At 29.3% G+C, this 22,171-nt stretch overlaps 1 protein-coding gene across 6 annotated transcripts in view; it reads right to left on the reverse strand.

Annotated features, from left to right (window-relative positions):
• Positions 1–22,171, reverse strand: part of LOC138942823 (nascent polypeptide-associated complex subunit alpha, muscle-specific form) — a 223,249-nt gene that overhangs the window by 18,347 nt on the left and 182,731 nt on the right. The window lies entirely within an intron of this gene.

A 22,171-nucleotide genomic window follows, 5' to 3' on the forward strand; every position in this document is an offset into this window, starting at 1 on the left:
TTACCGCTTCGCTACCTCTTTGCATATCGTGTTATCCTGATACTTTTGCGGATTTTAAAGCATTAAATTCCCCGCGTTCTATAATATACCTCTTTGCTACCTCTTTGCTTATCGTGTTGTCCTGATACTTTTGCGGATTTTGAAGCATTAAATTTCCAGCTTTCTTCAATTTAACTCTGTGCGACAGATTTCTAATAAAATAAAACATTAACATAAATTATATACACACAATATACTCTCTCTTTCTCTATCTCTTTGGCATATAATATAATTATATATATATATATATATATATATATATATATATATATATATACGTACGTGTATTAAATTTTAATTTATTAATTGTATTTCTCTGAGATTTTCTATTTGTCAAGTATGACTTGTAACTATTTTCTATACAGAATCTTATTATTCCTAACTAATTTTTGATACTATTACCAAGTGACTTATAACTTTATCATTAAATTAATTAATTATAAAATTGTTATCTAATACTAATAAATTATTTTATAGTTTAAATAAAAATATTAAATTGCAAATTTAAAGAAATTTTTTAAAAGATAATAAATTAAAATATAAGAATTATAAAATATATTATAAATTAAACTTTGAAGGTTTAGAGTTTTTATTAACTTAAAATCTTAAAATAATTTAAATAAGTAAAATTATTAAAGATATAATTATTCTAAAATATGTTAATAATAGTAATTTTTTATAATTAATAAAATTAAATTCAAAATAATAAATATTATTAAAAAGTTTAGATTTAAAAATAAATAAAAATACAGTTATATTTATTAAATTAATGTAAGTATACATTAAAATAAAAGAATTTTAGGGATTCTAGATAGATTAAGAGATAATATTAGGCATATTAAATTAAAATTAATATAGGAGTAATTATTAAAACAAAAATTAGAGGATAGTTTAAAATGAGGAAAAATAAGGCAAGTAATAAATAAGATTAGCCTATAAATAAATATGTAAATTAATCATAATAAATATAAAAAAAAATTGATATTAATATTCATCTGGTTTGGTTAATTTATGAGTATGTTAATAAAGTTTTAAAATTAAGTAAATTAATTATTTTAATGGTAGAAATATATGAAGATGAAAGAATTAAAAAATATATGAATAAATTATCTATTTCAATAATTGAAAATATATAAAATGGAGTAACTTTTGAATAGTTAATAAGATAAACAATGTATTTCATGGCATAGTTAAAGATATTGAAGGTATTCATAAATGAAAAGGGGGAATTCTTAATTTTAATATTAAAGATATAATAAAATTTAAAATAAAAAAGTCATAATTGTTAAAAAATAAATTATTAATTATTAAGGAAAAAATTAATATTAAAGACGCTATAACTTGAATAATATAATATAATACAGTTCCGAACGACGCGTTAATTTCTTTAAAGATTGCTGTGCTTTAAGAGATAGACTCATTAGACGCGAATGACCCAGGAAAAGACGTCGCGATTTTCGCCAGCTTAATCCCTTTAATAATCGTCTGCTTATTAATTTTAAAAATCTAATGCGTCAATCCTTGTAGCGGAGATCATGTGGAACATTGTCTTTCTTGAATAATATCGATATCTTTAACGGTAATCGAAATCGAAGCGAATAATGTATCTGACGCAAATGATTTCGGCAAAAGCGTCGCGATTTCGGCTCGCTTTATCGCTTTAATAACCGTAAGCTTATTAATTTTAAAATTTTAATGCGTCAATCCTTGTAGCGGAGATCATGTAGAACAATGTCTTTCTTGAAAAATATCGATATCTTTAACGGTAATCGAAAACAAAGCGAATAATGTATCTGACGCAAATAATTTCGGCAAAAGCGTCGCGATTTTCGCCAGCTTAATCCCTTTAATAATCGTCAGCTTATTAATTTTAAAAATCTAATGCGTCAATCCTTGTAGCGGAGATCATGTAGAACAATGTCTTTTTTGAATAATATCGATATCTTTAACGGTAGACGAGATGTAAGCGAATAATGTATCTGACGCAAATAATTTCGGCAAAAGCGTCGCGATTTTGGCTCGATTTATCGCTTTAATAATCGTAAGCTTATTAATTTTAAAAATTTAATGCGTCAATCCTCCAAAGTTTTGTAACCGGAATATGTCGAAAAATCAACCATGGTCGTGTTGTAAAATTTACCGCCAATACCGGAAATCTCTAGGTCATATTATGCATGTTACAGATTTTCAGTACTAGCGATAAATTTCGGAACACAGTCTATATAATTGCGTGACGCTCGCGACGATCGGAAGCTCGCTCCCCATCCCCCCTCCTTCTCCCTCCGATTCCGAGAATCGTCCGGCGAGCCTTCGCGTGTCGTTTCCAGGAAAAGACGTCGCGATTTTCGCCAGCTTAATGCCTTTAATAATCGTCAGCTTATTAATTTTAAAATTTTAATGCGTCAATCCTCCAAAGTTTTGTAACCGAAATATGTCGAAAAATCAACTATGATCGTGTTCTAAAATTCACCGCCAGTACCGGAAATCTCTAGGTCATATTATGCATGTTACAGATTTTCAGTACTAGCGATGAATTTCGGAACACGGTCTACATTGCGTGACGCTCGCGACGATTTGAAGCTCGCTCCCCATCCCCCCTCCTTCACCCGGCGATTCCGAGAATCGTCCGGCGAGCCTTCGCGTTTCGTTACCAGGAATCGCGAATTTCGCGATAAGCGTATCCGTGAAAAAAAACTGTCTTTATATATTGTATATTACGTATATTCTCGCGTCGAAATAAAATAGAAGGAATAATATGCTTTAAGAGATAGACTCATTAGACGCGAATGACCCAGGAAAAGACGTCGCGATTTTCGCCAGCTTAATCCCTTTAATAATCGTCATCTTATTAATTTTAGAAATCTAAAGCGTCAATCCTTGTAGCGGAGATCATGTAGAACATTGTCTTTCTTGAATAATATCGATATCTTTAACGGTAATCGAAATCGAAGCAAATAATGTATCAGACGCAAATAATTTCGGCAAAAGCGTCGCGATTTCGGCTCGATTTATCGCTTTAATAATCGTAAGCTTATTAATTTTAAAAATCTAATGCGTCAATCCTTGTAGCGGAGATCATATAGAACAATGTCTTTCTTGAATAATATCGATATCTTTAACGGTAATCGAAATCAAAGCGAATAATGTATCTGACGCAAATGATTTCGGCAAAAGCGACGCCATTTCGGCCCGCTTTATCGCTTTAATAATCGTCATCTTATTAATTTTAAAAATTTAATGCGTCAATCCTTGTAGCGGAGATCATGTAGAACATTGTCTTTCTTGAATAATATCGATATCTTTAACGGTAATCGAAATCAAAGCGAATAATGTATCTGACGCAAATGATTTCGGCAAAAGCGTCGCGATTTCACCTCGCTTTATCGCTTTAATAATCGTCATCTTATTAATTTTATAAATCTAATGCGTCAATCCTTGTAGCGGAGATCATGTAGAATAATGTCTTTCTTGAATAATATCGATATCTTTAACGGTAGACGAGATGTAAGCGAAGAATATGTTAGACGTGAAGAACTTTCTATAATTTACCTCTTTGCTACCTCTTTGCTTATCGTGTTATCCTGATACTTTTGCGGATTTTGAAGCATTAAATTTCCCGTTTTCTGTAAGTTACCGCTTCGCTACCTCTTTGCATATCGTGTTATCCTGATACTTTTGCGGATTTTGAAGCATTAAATTTCCCGTTTTCTGTAATTTACCGCTTCGCTACCTCTTTGCATATCGTGTTATCCTGATACTTTTGCGGATTTTAAAGCATTAAATTCCCCGCGTTCTATAATATACCTCTTTGCTACCTCTTTGCTTATCGTGTTATCCTGATACTTTTGCGGATTTTGAAGCATTAAATTTCCAGCTTTCTTCAATTTAACTCTGTGCGACAGATTTCTAATAAAATAAAACATTAACATAAATTATATACACACAATATACTCTCTCTTTCTCTATCTCTTTGGCATATAATATAATTATATATATATATATATATATATATATATATATATATATATATATATATATACGCACGTGTATTAAATTTTAATTTATTAATTGTATTTCTCTGAGATTTTATATTTGTCAAGTATGACCTGTAATTATTTTCCATACAGAATTTTATTATTCCTAACTAATTTTTGATACTATTACCAAGTGACTTATAACTTTATTATTTAATTAATTAATTATAAAATTGTTTTCTAATACTAATAAATTATTTTATAGTTTAAATAAAAATATTACATTGCAAATTTAAAGAAATTTTTTAAAAGATAATAAATTAAAATATAAGAATTATAAAATATATTATATATTAAACTTTGAAGGTTTAGAATTTTTATTAACTTAAAATCTTAAAATAATTTAAATAAGTGAAATTATTAAAGATATAATTATTCTAAAATATGTTAATAATAGTAATTTTTTATAATTAATAAAACTAAATTCAAAATAATAAATATTATTAAAAAGTTTAGATTTAAAAATAAATAAAAATATAGTTATATTTATTAAATTAATGTAAGTATACATTAAAATAAAAGAATTTTAGGGATTCTAGATAGATTAAGAGATAATATTAGGCATATTAAATTACAATTAATATAGGAGTAATTATTAAAAAAAAAATTAGAGGATAGTTTAAAATGAGGAAAAATAAGTCAAGTAATAAATAAGATTAGCCTATAAATAAATATGTAAATTAATCATAATAAATTAAAAAAAAAATTAATATTAATATTCATCTGGTTTGGTTAATTAATGAGTATGTTAATAAAGTTTTAAAATTAAGTAAATTAATTATTTAAATGGTAGAAATATATGAAGATGAAATAATTAAACAATATATGAATAAATTATTTATTTCAATAATTGAAAATATATAAAATGGAGTAACTTTTTGAATAGTTAATAAGATAAACAATTTCATGGCATAGTTAAAGATATTGAAGGTATTCATAAATGAAAAGGGGAAATTCTTAATTTTAATATTAAAGATATGATAAAATTTAAAATAAGAAAGTCATAATTGTTAAAAAATAAATTATTAATTATTAAAGAAAAAATTAATATTAAAGGCGCTATAACTTGAATAATATAATATAAAAAAATGATTTTTTTATTAATTAATTTTATACATAAGTGACAAATAAATAAGAAATTATTGATTTCTATAAAAAATCATATTATAAATAAGTCAGAAAAAAATTAATGAATTAAAGCAAAATTAAATAAATTTAAAGCAATAAAAAATTTATTAAATAAATTTAAAAAAAATAAAAATAAATATTATAATGTTAATAGTTTTATTAATTAAAAATTATATTATATTTTTATTTATAATAATAAATTAATAATTACATTAATTTATTAGAAAAATTGATTAATTTATATTTTAATGCAAGATGCATAAAAATTTTTGAAGTTTTTTGTAATAGTTTAATTTTTTTAAATATAATTATATGTATAAATTAATAATAATTAAATTTAAATTAAATTAATAATTAATTAATTTCATTAAATTAATATTATTTAATTATTATTTAATGAAAATATTTAATAAAAACATATGATTTATTCTATCAAAATAATCCTTTTTCAGGCATATCATTTATATATTATTAAAAAAAATAAGAGATATAAATCTATATTTAGGGTATGAACCTAAACCCTTTTTTATTTAGCTTACTTATTTTAATAATAATAATATTTTATATATCATAAATTTATGCGTTTTATATTAAATTAATTTAAAATATATTTGATTTTAATAGAGTGGGGGAGGGAGAGAATAATTATTTGGTGTATCTTATTTTAAGAGAGGGATCCACGGGAAGTGTGGAACTAATAAATTTATTATTTTAATAAAATTCAAGTCTAATATTGTTTTAAATAAAATTTATTAATTTAAAAATAAATTTTATTTAAAAATATATATTTTTATGTATAATAAAAATAAATAATTTATTATATTAATCTTTATTAAAATATAAATTTATATAAATTAAAAAAAAAATAATAACTATTAATAAAATTAAATTAAAATAAGCGAAAATTCAAGGATTTTAGGCAAAAATGAAAAGTTTATGGAAATATTCATTAGTTTTAATTAATTATAATTTATATATATATATATATATATATATATATATATATATATATATATATATAATAAATTTAATAAATTTTTATTTATATATAATTATATAATTATAATTAAAAATAATGAATATAAAATTATTTATTATTAATCATTAAAAATATATTTTATTAAAAATAATTTTAAATATTGAGAATTTAAAATTAAAAAAAAAGAAAGAATTAATAAAAATTATTAATAATTAAGAAATTGTATTTAATAATCATTAATTTAATTTAAATATACGGGATTAATAATTAAAAATTGATAGCCATTATTAATAAATAAATCATTAATTTAATTAATTTTTATATAATTTTATATAATTTTATATAATTTTATATAATTTTATATAACTCTATAAAATTTAAAATAATATTATTTAATTTTATATATTAATATATATTTATTTATTAATATATATAATAGTATATAAATATATAATTTGTATTTAAATAATAATATTTTATAATTAATATTAAGAATTTAATACCAGTGATTAATAATTAATTAGTATATTTATTATATGAATAAATAAATTAATATAAGTAGAAAAAATCTATAATAAGGGGAGAATATTATATGATTTGTGTATACAGTAAAAATTTAATACCAATGATTAATTATTAATTAATTAGTAATTTTATTATATGAATAAATAAATTAATATTAGTAGAAAAAATCAGTAATTTTCCGTTTTCTATAATTTAACTCTGTGCGACAGAGTTCTAATAAAACATTAACATAAATTATATATACACAATATACTCTCTCCTTCTCTATCTCTTTGGCATATAATATAATTATATATATATATAAATATATATATATATTTATATATATATATATATATACATATATACATACGTGTATTAAATTTTAATTTATTAATTGTATTTCTCTGAGATTTTCTATTTGTCAAGTATGACCTGTAACTATTTTCTATATAGGATCTTATTATTCCTAACTAATTTTTGACACTATTACCAAGTGACTTATAACTTTATCATTTAATTAAAATATTGATTGTGCAATTTTAATAGCACACAATACGTAAGATAATAAAGTTCCGAACGACGCGTTAATTTCTTTAAAGATTGCTGTGCTTTAAGAGATAGACTCATTAGACGCGAATGACCCAGGAAAAGACGTCGCGATTTTCGCCAGCTTAATCCCTTTAATAATCGTAAGCTTATTAATTTTAAAAATCTAATGCGTCAATCCTTGTAGCGGAGATCATGTAGGACAATGTCTTTCTTGAATAATATCGATATCTTTAACGGTAGACGAGATGTAAGCGAATAATGTATCTGACGCAAATGATTTCGGCAAAAGACGTCGCGATTTTCGCCAGCTTAATCCCTTTAATAATCGTCAGCTTATTAATTTTAACAATCTAATGCGTCAATCCTTGTAACGGAGATCATGTAGAACAATGTCTTTTTTGAATAATATCGATATCTTTTACGGTAATCGAAATCGAAGCGAATAATGTATCTGACGCAAGTGATTTCGACAAAAGCGTCGCGATTTCGGCTCGATTTATCGCTTTAATAATCGTAAGCTTATTAATTTTATAAATCTAATGCGTCAATCCTTGTAGCGGAGATCATGTAGAACAATGTCTTTTTTGAATAATATCGATATCTTTAACGGTAATCGAAATCAAAGCGAATAATATATCTGACGCAAATAATTTCGGCAAAAGCGTCGCGATTTCGGCTCGATTTATCGCTTTAATAATCGTAAGCTTATTAATTTTAACAATCTAATGCATCAATCCTCCAAAGTTTTGTAACCGGAATATGTCGAAAAATCAACCATGGTCGTGTTCTAAAATTCACCGCCAGTATCGGAAATCTCTAGGTCATATTATGCATGTTACAGATTTTCAGTACTAGCGATGAATTTCGGAACACAGTCTACATTGCGTGACGCTCGCGACGATTTGAAGCTCGCTCCCCATCCCCCCTCCTTCACCCGGTGATTCCGAGAATCGTCCGGCGAGCCTTCGCGTTTCGTTACCAGGAATCGCGAATTTCGCGATAAGCGTATCCGTGAAAAAAAACTGTCCTGATATATTGTATATTACGTATATTCTCGCGTCGAAATAAAATAGAAGGAATAATGTGCTTTAAGAGATAGACTCATTAGACGCGAATGACCCAGGAAAAGACGTCGTGATTTTCGCCAGCTTAATCCCTTTAATAATCGTCAGCTTATTAATTTTAAAATTCTAATGCATCAATCCTTGTAGCGGAGATCATATAGAACAATGTCTTTCTTGAATAATATCGATATCTTTAACGGTAATCGAAATCAAAGCGAATAATGTATCTGACGCAAATAATTTCGGCAAGAGCGTCGCGATTTCGGCTCGATTTATCGCTTTAATAATCGTAAGCTTATTAATTTTAAAATTCTAATGCGTCAATCCTTGTAGCGGAGATCATATAGAACAATGTCTTTCTTGAATAATATCGATATCTTTAACGGTAATCGAAATCAAAGCGAATAATGTATCTGACGCAAATGATTTCGGCAAAAGCGTCGCGATTTCACCTCGCTTTATCGCTTTAATAATCGTCATCTTATTAATTTTATAAATCTAATGCGTCAATCCTTGTAGCGGAGATCATGTAGAATAATGTCTTTCTTGAATAATATCGATATCTTTAACGGTAGACGAGATGTAAGCGAAGAATATGTTAGACGTGAAGAACTTTCTATAATTTACCTCTTTGCTACCTCTTTGCTTATCGTGTTATCCTGATACTTTTGCGGATTTTGAAGCATTAAATTTCCCGTTTTCTGTAAGTTACCGCTTCGCTACCTCTTTGCATATCGTGTTATCCTGATACTTTTGCGGATTTTGAAGCATTAAATTTCCCGTTTTCTGTAATTTACCGCTTCGCTACCTCTTTGCATATCGTGTTATCCTGATACTTTTGCGGATTTTAAAGCATTAAATTCCCCGCGTTCTATAATATACCTCTTTGCTACCTCTTTGCTTATCGTGTTGTCCTGATACTTTTGCGGATTTTGAAGCATTAAATTTCCAGCTTTCTTCAATTTAACTCTGTGCGACAGATTTCTAATAAAATAAAACATTAACATAAATTATATACACACAATATACTCTCTCTTTCTCTATCTCTTTGGCATATAATATAATTATATATATATATATATATATATATATATATATATATATATATATATATACGTACGTGTATTAAATTTTAATTTATTAATTGTATTTCTCTGAGATTTTCTATTTGTCAAGTATGACTTGTAACTATTTTCTATACAGAATCTTATTATTCCTAACTAATTTTTGATACTATTACCAAGTGACTTATAACTTTATCATTAAATTAATTAATTATAAAATTGTTATCTAATACTAATAAATTATTTTATAGTTTAAATAAAAATATTAAATTGCAAATTTAAAGAAATTTTTTAAAAGATAATAAATTAAAATATAAGAATTATAAAATATATTATAAATTAAACTTTGAAGGTTTAGAGTTTTTATTAACTTAAAATCTTAAAATAATTTAAATAAGTAAAATTATTAAAGATATAATTATTCTAAAATATGTTAATAATAGTAATTTTTTATAATTAATAAAATTAAATTCAAAATAATAAATATTATTAAAAAGTTTAGATTTAAAAATAAATAAAAATACAGTTATATTTATTAAATTAATGTAAGTATACATTAAAATAAAAGAATTTTAGGGATTCTAGATAGATTAAGAGATAATATTAGGCATATTAAATTAAAATTAATATAGGAGTAATTATTAAAACAAAAATTAGAGGATAGTTTAAAATGAGGAAAAATAAGGCAAGTAATAAATAAGATTAGCCTATAAATAAATATGTAAATTAATCATAATAAATATAAAAAAAAATTGATATTAATATTCATCTGGTTTGGTTAATTTATGAGTATGTTAATAAAGTTTTAAAATTAAGTAAATTAATTATTTTAATGGTAGAAATATATGAAGATGAAAGAATTAAAAAATATATGAATAAATTATCTATTTCAATAATTGAAAATATATAAAATGGAGTAACTTTTGAATAGTTAATAAGATAAACAATGTATTTCATGGCATAGTTAAAGATATTGAAGGTATTCATAAATGAAAAGGGGGAATTCTTAATTTTAATATTAAAGATATAATAAAATTTAAAATAAAAAAGTCATAATTGTTAAAAAATAAATTATTAATTATTAAGGAAAAAATTAATATTAAAGACGCTATAACTTGAATAATATAATATAATACAGTTCCGAACGACGCGTTAATTTCTTTAAAGATTGCTGTGCTTTAAGAGATAGACTCATTAGACGCGAATGACCCAGGAAAAGACGTCGCGATTTTCGCCAGCTTAATCCCTTTAATAATCGTCTGCTTATTAATTTTAAAAATCTAATGCGTCAATCCTTGTAGCGGAGATCATGTGGAACATTGTCTTTCTTGAATAATATCGATATCTTTAACGGTAATCGAAATCGAAGCGAATAATGTATCTGACGCAAATGATTTCGGCAAAAGCGTCGCGATTTCGGCTCGCTTTATCGCTTTAATAACCGTAAGCTTATTAATTTTAAAATTTTAATGCGTCAATCCTTGTAGCGGAGATCATGTAGAACAATGTCTTTCTTGAAAAATATCGATATCTTTAACGGTAATCGAAAACAAAGCGAATAATGTATCTGACGCAAATAATTTCGGCAAAAGCGTCGCGATTTTCGCCAGCTTAATCCCTTTAATAATCGTCAGCTTATTAATTTTAAAAATCTAATGCGTCAATCCTTGTAGCGGAGATCATGTAGAACAATGTCTTTTTTGAATAATATCGATATCTTTAACGGTAGACGAGATGTAAGCGAATAATGTATCTGACGCAAATAATTTCGGCAAAAGCGTCGCGATTTTGGCTCGATTTATCGCTTTAATAATCGTAAGCTTATTAATTTTAAAAATTTAATGCGTCAATCCTCCAAAGTTTTGTAACCGGAATATGTCGAAAAATCAACCATGGTCGTGTTGTAAAATTTACCGCCAATACCGGAAATCTCTAGGTCATATTATGCATGTTACAGATTTTCAGTACTAGCGATAAATTTCGGAACACAGTCTATATAATTGCGTGACGCTCGCGACGATCGGAAGCTCGCTCCCCATCCCCCCTCCTTCTCCCTCCGATTCCGAGAATCGTCCGGCGAGCCTTCGCGTGTCGTTTCCAGGAAAAGACGTCGCGATTTTCGCCAGCTTAATGCCTTTAATAATCGTCAGCTTATTAATTTTAAAATTTTAATGCGTCAATCCTCCAAAGTTTTGTAACCGAAATATGTCGAAAAATCAACTATGATCGTGTTCTAAAATTCACCGCCAGTACCGGAAATCTCTAGGTCATATTATGCATGTTACAGATTTTCAGTACTAGCGATAAATTTCGGAACACAGTCTATATAATTGCGTGACGCTCGCGACGATCGGAAGCTCGCTCCCCATCCCCCCTCCTTCACCCGGCGATTCCGAGAATCGTCCGGCGAGCCTTCGCGTGTCGTTTCCAGGAAAAGACGTCGCGATTTTCGCCAGCTTAATGCCTTTAATAATCGTCAGCTTATTAATTTTAAAATTTTAATGCGTCAATCCTCCAAAGTTTTGTAACCGAAATATGTCGAAAAATCAACTATGATCGTGTTCTAAAATTCACCGCCAGTACCGGAAATCTCTAGGTCATATTATGCATGTTACAGATTTTCAGTACTAGCGATGAATTTCGGAACACGGTCTACATTGCGTGACGCTCGCGACGATTTGAAGCTCGCTCCCCATCCCCCCTCCTTCACCCGGCGATTCCGAGAATCGTCCGGCGAGCCTTCGCGTTTCGTTACCAGGAATCGCGAATTTCGCGATAAGCGTATCCGTGAAAAAAAACTGTCTTTATATATTGTATATTACGTATATTCTCGCGTCGAAATAAAATAGAAGGAATAATGTGCTTTAAGAGATAGACTCATTAGACGCGAATGACCCAAGAAAAGACGTCGCGATTTTCGCCAGCTTAATCCCTTTAATAATCGTCAGCTTATTAATTTTAAAATTCTAATGCATCAATCCTTGTAGCGGAGATCATATAGAACAATGTCTTTCTTGAATAATATCGATATCTTTAACGGTAATCGAAATCAAAGCGAATAATGTATCTGACGCAAATAATTTCGGCAAGAGCGTCGCGATTTCGGCTCGATTTATCGCTTTAATAATCGTAAGCTTATTAATTTTAAAAATCTAATGCGTCAATCTTCCAAAGTTTTGTAACCGGAATATGTCGAAAAATCAACTATGGTCGTGTTCCAAAATTCACCGCCAGTATCGGAAATCTCTAGGTCATATTATGCATGTTACAGATTTTCAGTACTAGCGATAAATTTCGGAACACAGTCTATATAATTGCGTGACGCTCGCGACGATCGGAAGCTCGCTCCCCATCCCCCCTCCTTCTCCCTCCGATTCCGAGAATCGTCCGGCGAGCCTTCGCGTTTCGTTTCCAGGAATCGCGAATTTCGCGATAAGCGCATCCGTGAAAAAAGCTGTGTTTATATATTGTATATTACGTATATCCTCGCGTCGAACTTTAAAATAGCAGAAAGAAACATATAATGTTTTAATCTTTTTTCCTCGATTACCGAAAACGAGAGCGGACATATTATAATAAAGTATCGGAATAAATTAACGATATTAATGAATAAAGTAATTGAATGAGGTAAATGTTTCTTTCTTTTTAATATAATAGTAATTAGTATAAATACTTATATCAATCGATGACGAATATAAATCGATATCTTTAACGGTAATCGAAATCAAAGCGAATAATGTATCTGACGCAAATAATTTCGGCAAAAGCGTCGCGGTTTCGGCTCGCTTTATCGCTTTAATATAATTAAAGTTATATTTATTTACGACTTTATATACGGCTGCTCCGTCTTTAATGAACACATCTTAGAAAAGATACAATTCGTAAAATATTGATTGTGCAATTTCAATAGCACACGATACATAAAATAATAAAGTTGCGAACGACGCGTTATATCTCCTTTCTCTATATTAGATCGTAATATCAGAACAAAATTATTATTTCAAAATTTTTTGGTCATTGTTGATTAAACGTGTGTAGAATAGAACGATTACGAATCGAGCGGCGCGATTATTAATTATTATTTGCTATATAGGATCCAATTTAATCGCGCATTTCAATAATTTTCAATCGCGTTACAAAAATTCGGCGCTCCTTTTTTGCGGCGTACGCCGCTGTTGTTTGTACTAACTTAGCTATTATTTATACTTTTATACTACCCTTCACCTTGTCGTCATTCGCGCGGCGACACTCGACTGAGCAGGTAGTGAGGTGAGTCGCTCCGTACATCTCGCCGTAATTAATCTTCTTAATATTATTGCGACAGATACTAACTATTACAGAACGGTATGCCTCTTCTTAATCTATTAAACTACTAAACCTCACAATCAATAAAACTTTCAATCGCGTAATAAAAGTTCGGTACTCCTATTTTACGGCGCCGGCGGTGCGTTATTCTTTTACATCCCGTGACGTCATTGCTTCTCATTGCGGCGACACTCGAATGAAGGTAGCAGCGCGAATCACTCGGTGTATATTTTGTAGTATCCTTCGTAACATAATCACAAGAATTAGAAAGATTAGATTCTAGACAAGTTATTTCTTGTTTTTCTATATTAAATTGTAATATCGGAAGAAAATTATTGTTTTAAAACTTCTCGATCGTCGTCGATTAAACGTAACATGCATATGGATTAAAATGATTACGAGTCGAGCAGCGCGATTATTAATTATTATTTGCTATATACGATCCAATTTAATCGCGCATTTCAATAATTTTCAATCGCGTTACAAAAATTCGGCGCTTTTTCTTTGCGGCGTACGCCGCTGTTGTTTGTACTAGCCTAGCTATTATTTATACTTTTATACTACCCTTCACCTTGTCGTCATTCGCGCGGCGACACTCGACTGAGCAAGTAGTGGCGTGAGTCGCTCCGTACATCTCGCCGTAATTAATCATCTGAATACTATTGCGACAGATACTATCTATTACAGAACGGTATGCCTCTTCTTAATCTATTAAATCTCACAATCAATAATATTGTCAATCGCGTAATAAAAGTTCGGTACTCCTATTTTACGGCGCCGGCGGTGCGTTATTCTTTTACATCCCGTGACGTCATTGCTTCTCGTGCGGCGACACTCGAATGAAGGTAGCAGCGCGAATCACTCGGTGTATATTTTGTAGTATCCTTCGTAACATAATCACAAGAATTAGAAAGATTAGATTCTAGACAAGTTATTTCTTGTTTTTCTATATTAAATTGTAATATCGGAAGAAAATTATTGTTTTAAAACTTCTCGATCGTCGTCGATTAAACGTAACATGCATATGGATTAAAATTATTACCAGTCGAGCAGCGCGATTATTAATTGCTATATATGGTTGACTTTAGTCGCGTAACAAAAATTTATTGTTTACATTCCAGCGTTAGTGTTTACATTCCAGGCATCCCGGACATTGTTGTTATTCGCGCGTCGACCATTAAAAAGAGGAGGACAAAGATGAGTGATGAAGGAGGAGGCCCGGGGAGGCATCGGGCAACGGCGGAGCAACCGTGGGGTGAGTAGTATAAAATTTATTTAATTTTTTATTCGTAAAATATTTTGATCGCTTATTTCTCATCGCGATAAAGTCAATCTTTTTATATTTATTATTAAGCAATATAATGCAATTAATTATTGTTCATTATTTTTCCCACTTTGAAATTGATATATAACTTGCTCGAAATCTTCGGCAAAAATTGCTCATATGTATAATCATGTATAAAATATTGTGTAATCTATAAAAATTGCAAATTTCATTTTTCCTTAAAATAATGCGGGAACAGTGTTTATTTTTACAATATTATTTTTGTATGATTTATATATATTAACGATAATGACGCGTGTCGTTTACTTTGATAATTGTGAGAGCAAATTTCTTATATATAATTATGGATATTTTGTATATAATTATACGTTGACAATTTTTCCTGGATAATTATTTCAAACATTTTATATTATTCTATTATTATAAGTTTTATATAATTTGGTTATATTTATGTTTTACAGATTTCAATATGTGTACTACAACTCCGCTGTTGCGCATCGTACCGGTGAGTCAAATTTCAATCTCGAGGTAATGAAATTGTAACAATTATAATATATAGATATACATATATATGTATGTAATATATGTATAAAATAACAAATGTGAAAAAAAGGGTCAGAGTATTTTTAAAAATATAATTTTAATAAAATATCAATTAGTAAATATATAAATGTAATTTAATATTTGACGTTAAAATATAAGGAAAAAATGGATATATATATATTGTTTAATATAATTGATACGCTAAGAAATCTTGATCATCGAGTAAAGAATTTACATAAGTACAAATTCATTACCATATTTCAATATCAAAAATTTTATATTTAATTATATGAACGAAAAATATATGACCGTGTTTAATATTAGCGAATCTTAAATTTTCGCTGCAAATACAAAATGAATATTTTCAATAATTATATTGCACTGCGAATTTTGGGACTTACTGCTATCTGCGCAAAAATTTCAATTAATTCGCTTGTTAGTAAATTTATTAGTAAATCGAATAATTATATTTAAACATCCTATGCGCGTTATATCATGCGTTGTATCGTCGAGAGCATTATGTGAAACCATGAGAACATTTGTGTCGTTGAGCAAAAATTGAAAACATTGCGAGCAGGGTACAAGATCGAGGGGTGCTAAGACAATACCTCGTGGAAAAACGGATTAGAAGAAACGCAGCAGGAGGGGGCGGGGGAAGCCGGGAATGACAGAACGAGTAGGGGACGCGAATGCGCATCCCTGCCGCGGAGTCATATACTTTATAAAACGCAGTCGTTACACCGATGTCGGAGACATCGTCGAAATAGGGAGAACGTGTACGTGTGTACGTTGGCGCAAAGAAGGGGGACAGACTGGCCGGAACATATGCATCCCTTCGTAATATAGCGTAGAAGAACGTCTCCAGCCGATAAACCTCCACGGAAATGAGCTTTTTTCGCCCATTTCTCTCACCGGTATGCTCGCGCGACCGCTTCCTCGCAATTTTCGATCTGTCTCCCTTCTCCCTCCATCCTTTGTCTCTTACTCGCGAAAGTCGATTTTTCTATTCTAGTCTGTGATCCAGTGACAAAAGATCTTCCTATAGATACTATTTAGATAGACGGAATAAAATTACGAAATAAGCAAGGAATGAGCGATATAAAACGTCTGTTCTATTTATTTGCAAAATTATATTTTTCGTTCATATTTTGTATATTTTTTGCGTGTGATCACAAATAGAGACAACTAAATATTTCACTTGCAACGTGTGCACACGACCGTCTCTTACGTCTTCATCTAACAATGATAAATTACGGAATCTAAATAGACGATAAAATCTATTTTGTAATTAGCTATTACAAAAACACTTGTAGCTTATACTTAATATTTAAAATATAATTTTTTTTAAAACATTTAAAAATAAAAACTTATGACATAGCTATTCAAAAATTTACGTTTAATTTTGTCAGATTAGATCTTTCGTCGGCATTCTTTACGTTTGCAAGAGAAATTATATTCAAAATAAAAATCACCGCGGCAAAACTCGATATTTAGAATTTTAAATAGATAAAAATTACAACAGTGACAATTAAAGAGATCGAACAAATTATAAATTACGGAATCTAAATAGACGATAAAATCTATTTTGTAATTAGCTATAACAAAAACACTTGTAGCTTATACTTAATATTTAAAATAGAATTTTTTTTAAAACATTTAAAAGTAAAAACTTATGACATCGCTATTTAAAAATATACGTTTAATTTTGTCAGATTAGATCTTTCGTCGGCATTCTTTACGTTTGCAAGAGAAATTATATTGAAAATAAAAATCACCGCGGCAAAACTCGATATTTAGAATTTTAAATAGATAAAAATTACAACAGTGACAATTAAAGAGGTCGATCAAATTATAAATTACGGAATCTAAATAGACGATAAAATCTATTTTGTAATTAGCTGTAACAAAAACACTCGTAGCTCATACTTTATATTTAAAATAGAATTTTTTAAAAATATTTAAAAGTAAAAACTTATGACAAATATGAATCTCATTTAATTTTTATCAAGATAAAATTGACTTGATATTTGTGCAAAAGAGTCTACGATTAAATGCAAATGATTTCTGTGATGCATTTTATATAAAATTAGTAACAATGATAGTTCAAACAATAGAAACTCAAGAATTAAATGTTTTATAGATATCGAAGAATCTAGTGTAAGGAATAAATAGCTAAAGAAAAAAGATGCAAAGCCGCAACGGAACGTACGCAGTGTAGGCAGACAAACATGTCTGGATTCACCAGCATTGGTGAACGTTAAAGTATACGCAAGATTAAATAAAATGCAAATAAGATGTAATAAAAGAAGGAACATTTGTTCGATCTCTTTAATTTTCACTGTTGTAATTTTTATCTATTTAAAATTCTAAATATCCAGTTTTGCCGCGGTGATTTTTATTTTCAATATAATTTCTCTTGCAAACATAAAGAATGCCGACGAAAGATCTAATCTGACAAAATTAAACGTATATTTTTAAATAGCGATGTCATAAGTTTTTACTTTTAAATGTTTTAAAAAAAAATTATATTTTAAATATTAAGTATAAGCTACAAGTGTTTTTGTTATAGCTCTAATTACAAAATAGATTTTATCTATTTAGATTCCGTAATTTTTATCTATTTAGAATGCTAAACGTCGAGTTTTGCCGCGGAGATTTTTATTTTCAATATAATTTCTCTTGCAAATATAAAAAAAATGCTGATGAAAGCTTTAATCCGACAAGATTGACTGTAAATTTTTTTAATAGCAACCTAATTGTCTCGATTATGTCAAGACTGATTCGTCTCCGATTCGTGTTACCAATTAAATACAGACGGGGATCGTTCGTTGAACCGTAAGAAGAACTGCGGATTCCGCTTCAAATCGGCCTGTCGCGCGACATGGAATCGGTGCGATTCGTAGAATACCCTGTATGTAGACACGGCGTGCGCTGGCGGTTATATTTATTATACTTTATTATACTTTTACGTTCTCGACTGAAACACGCGGAGACGCGCGCGCGTTCCGTCCAGAATTTCTCCTCTTTCCGCTTTTCTCTCGGCTGTCGGTCACGCGAAATCTTCGTTCTCCGCGTGTATCTTTCATCGAGAATATCACTGCCGCTTTTATATTCAACGTTACTTGTACGCTGGTTTTCTTCGGAAATAGAGAGAAGCTTCTTCTCTCTCTCATACTCTTCCGACAACTCTCTCGATCGATCTCTTAAATCACAAATCTTTTAACATTCGACAACCATCGCGTAAATGAAGGGATGCCTGATCGAGCACTCGAGTCTCGATATTTTGCGCTTCATTTTTATCTATGACATATTGACTAAACTCATGTCTATCTAGAACGCTTGTCCTTTTTTAAGAATATTTATAGCATTAAAAACAAAATTAAATAAAAAAAGAATTGAAAATATTGTGATAATGCGGTCTTATCGTAAGAAAGATGATGATGAAACGAAAAGGTAATAGCAGAATTTATTATATGGTACAATCGTGGATCATTTTATTTCATTTAGCAAGATATGTTTCTCTATTTCTTTACTCGTGCAAACAAAAGGTTCAACTTTTATACGCGGTGTTATTTTTCTGTTATGCGAGCGTACATGAAGAGTGATACACTGCGATGTTTACGAGCGCCCGTTTGCAACTGCAAAATATACATAGAATCCTCAAAATTTGCGAGTGACGTTCTTATAAAAACTCGGGAATGGTATTTGGTTGGCGAGAACGTGGAGATGTGTGTGACGAATCCGAAATAGAAGATTTATCACGCTCTTAAAAATCTCGCGACAAGAGAGAATTTACACGTAATGGAAATGTAAAATAGTTGACAAACAGAGTCAATTACATAAACGTCGAGACAGGATTAGTTTTTATTGCTCGGAAAAATAATATACGAATTTTTTTCCAAATCTCATTAAATCCGGAAAATGGATCAAAATTTTGTTTCGGTGTTACGTCTATTCAAATTGACGCGAATTGTTTCGACTTGAATAATTCTGGAGGCTACAATTTTCTACGTGTCTATTCGAAATGATCATTCGATTAGCATACGGGATCTCCCAAGTTTAATCATGACGATCGTTCTCGCGTTTGCGGATATAATATAATTCATGAGATCGACCCTCTTGCGGAACAGAATGTCGGAGAGGATACAGAAATATTCCACGTTCATTCTCGTCTTCTCGTCTCTTCCGACCTTCGGGCTCTTTGTTGTGTGAAACCGTGATGTATCGAACGGAATATTGTCATCCCATCACGAGGGTATTTGTTTCGAGCATCGCTTTCCGTTATAGTAATTTTTTTTCGCGATGCGAAGATGCACATTGACGACGTTTTACGGCTGAACGGTGAAAATTGAGAAGGATATTGCGTCGAGCACACAATTCGCGAAGTGAAACGGTAATCGGGAGCGACAGGCCGCGAACTAACTTTTTCGATATTTGTGTGTCATACTCTATCTGCGTGTTTCATAATCTTTCATATAATACATAATTTTGTGAGACAATATTCTCAGTTTCACTTTTTCCAAACAATTTAAAAAAATATTAATTATATTTAAAAAAAAACAACAATTATATCCTCCTTGTGTATAAAATCAGATCGGTGGAACAATGCTTTAAGAATTAGAGCGTTAAAAGCCGCAAAACACAATTATTTAATTATCGATTATTTAATCAGTATACGCGGATTAACAGAAATTTTGTAAAATTCATTTACAATTCATAATAAGAGACACACAATGCTAACATAATAAATAACATTATTAAATTTTAAAATTTCCAGTCATTTGCGATCATTCTTTGAAATGCACAATAAACAGGATACACTTTACAATTATAATTTTAAATAGCTATGTATGCATATAAAAAAATTTAATTAGTATATAATATATGAAAATAAATAGTTAATTATTATTTTTATTATATTTCAATGTTTATATTTATTATTAAAAGTTATTTGCTTCATGCAGAAATAATCTTATTAACTATCATGATTTTCCATGCTCCGCATATATATATATATATATAAAGATATATTAAAAATATTTTTTGTACATATTTTTTATTTGATTTGAAATATCCGCATGAAAATATTCGTAGATTAAAAAGCGGAATAAAAAAGGAATACAAATTTTTTGCGTAATATTTATGCATAACGTAAAATTCTCTCTCTTTACGTTTCTGTGAAAAAAGCTTTAAATAACATTTAATTTTTCGCTATTAAATAATTCTAAATATCCTTCCCTTAATATGTTTCTATGTTGCATCATAGTTTTACAGCACATTGTAGAAGGCAATCGACGGATATAGAATACAATACATTCTATTAGTACCTGTGTTTATTGAATCTAATAAAACAAAAACGAGAAGAAAGAGAAAAAGACGAAGACATCGCGTTAGCTATGGTCGGTACGAAGTGACTCGTGTCGCATTTCCGATCAGGAGACCAATTATTTTCAAGAGGAAAAACGAGGTAAGAGGCGCGAGACGAGACCGCCGCCGTGGAAGAAACGTGCGGCAGGTCTGCCGTTGGCCAATTATTCTTCGCGATGGACGAGACGATATTTTTAAAACGGTCCAAATATGATAATTGACGACTGTCGTGGCAGATAGGCAAAGGAGGAAACACTCTTTTAAATTCATAATTTATTCTACAATTTTTTTTTTTTTAGTGGAGAAAATTATTTTTATTTTATAATTTAATTCTATGCTTTATTATATTTTCTGTTTTCTATATTATGTCGTTTTTTTTACATACACAAATTTATCACTTAATATCATTCTTAATATCATTCCTCTTAAATTAAGGAGATAAACGCGTTATCTTTGCGCGTATACGTTCATTAATTAAATAAAGCTCAATTAACGTCTGACATTAATCTCTTATCTTACCAGGTCATATTTTCTCTCTGTGATATATTCTTCCCTCATGTGAGATAATTTGGAATATATTGCAAAACTACTCGTAATAAGAGAGATGTTTTGTTTACATTTGTTTACATATGCATGAATGAAATGTCATACGTGTTAATAAAACTCGATATACATCACCTTTGGATTAAATGGGATGTACCATATATATCGAGTTCTGTAAAATATAAAACGTAGGAATCAAGGATTATATTATGAATATAAAAGAGATCTTTTTACGATACTATATATAACGATAAATACTATTCAGAATTAAAAAACAAATGTCTTATTTCTGTGTATCTAATTTTATAAAGATCAACATTTTTGCTCGGAATATCTTTTATCATAGTGAACGACTTATAAAAATTGCAGTTCGCATGTTCTCTTCCCCTTCTCTCTCTCTCTCGAATTGTCTTTCTCTCACCTTCTCTCACCGTTACAAACGATTCAGCAAGCCTAGTTTTCTGAAGCAAGCCCTTTTAAAATGTGATTTACGTTTTTTTTATGTCATGTATATCTTCAAAACGTTACTCTTATATGCATAGCTGACTCTTCGTAGGGTTGTTGAATCATTTGTAACATTTCTGTTAGAGACTTCTCTAATTTAGCACAGAATTTAATGTTGGTGTATCGTCAAGCGTTTCTTCCATTACACCGATTTTTAAATAAATTTTTAACACTACTTTGCATAACTGTGTCTCATTAATTATTGAACCAAATAATTTAAAACTTGCACCAAGTGTTGAGTATTGAGTTGTAAATAACCG

The sequence above is a fragment of the Polyergus mexicanus genome, unplaced genomic scaffold, assembly GCF_030449975.1.
Source record: "Polyergus mexicanus isolate NDT 795.1 unplaced genomic scaffold, iyPolMexi1.0 SCAF_24, whole genome shotgun sequence".
Taxonomy (NCBI): Eukaryota; Metazoa; Arthropoda; class Insecta; order Hymenoptera; family Formicidae; genus Polyergus; species Polyergus mexicanus.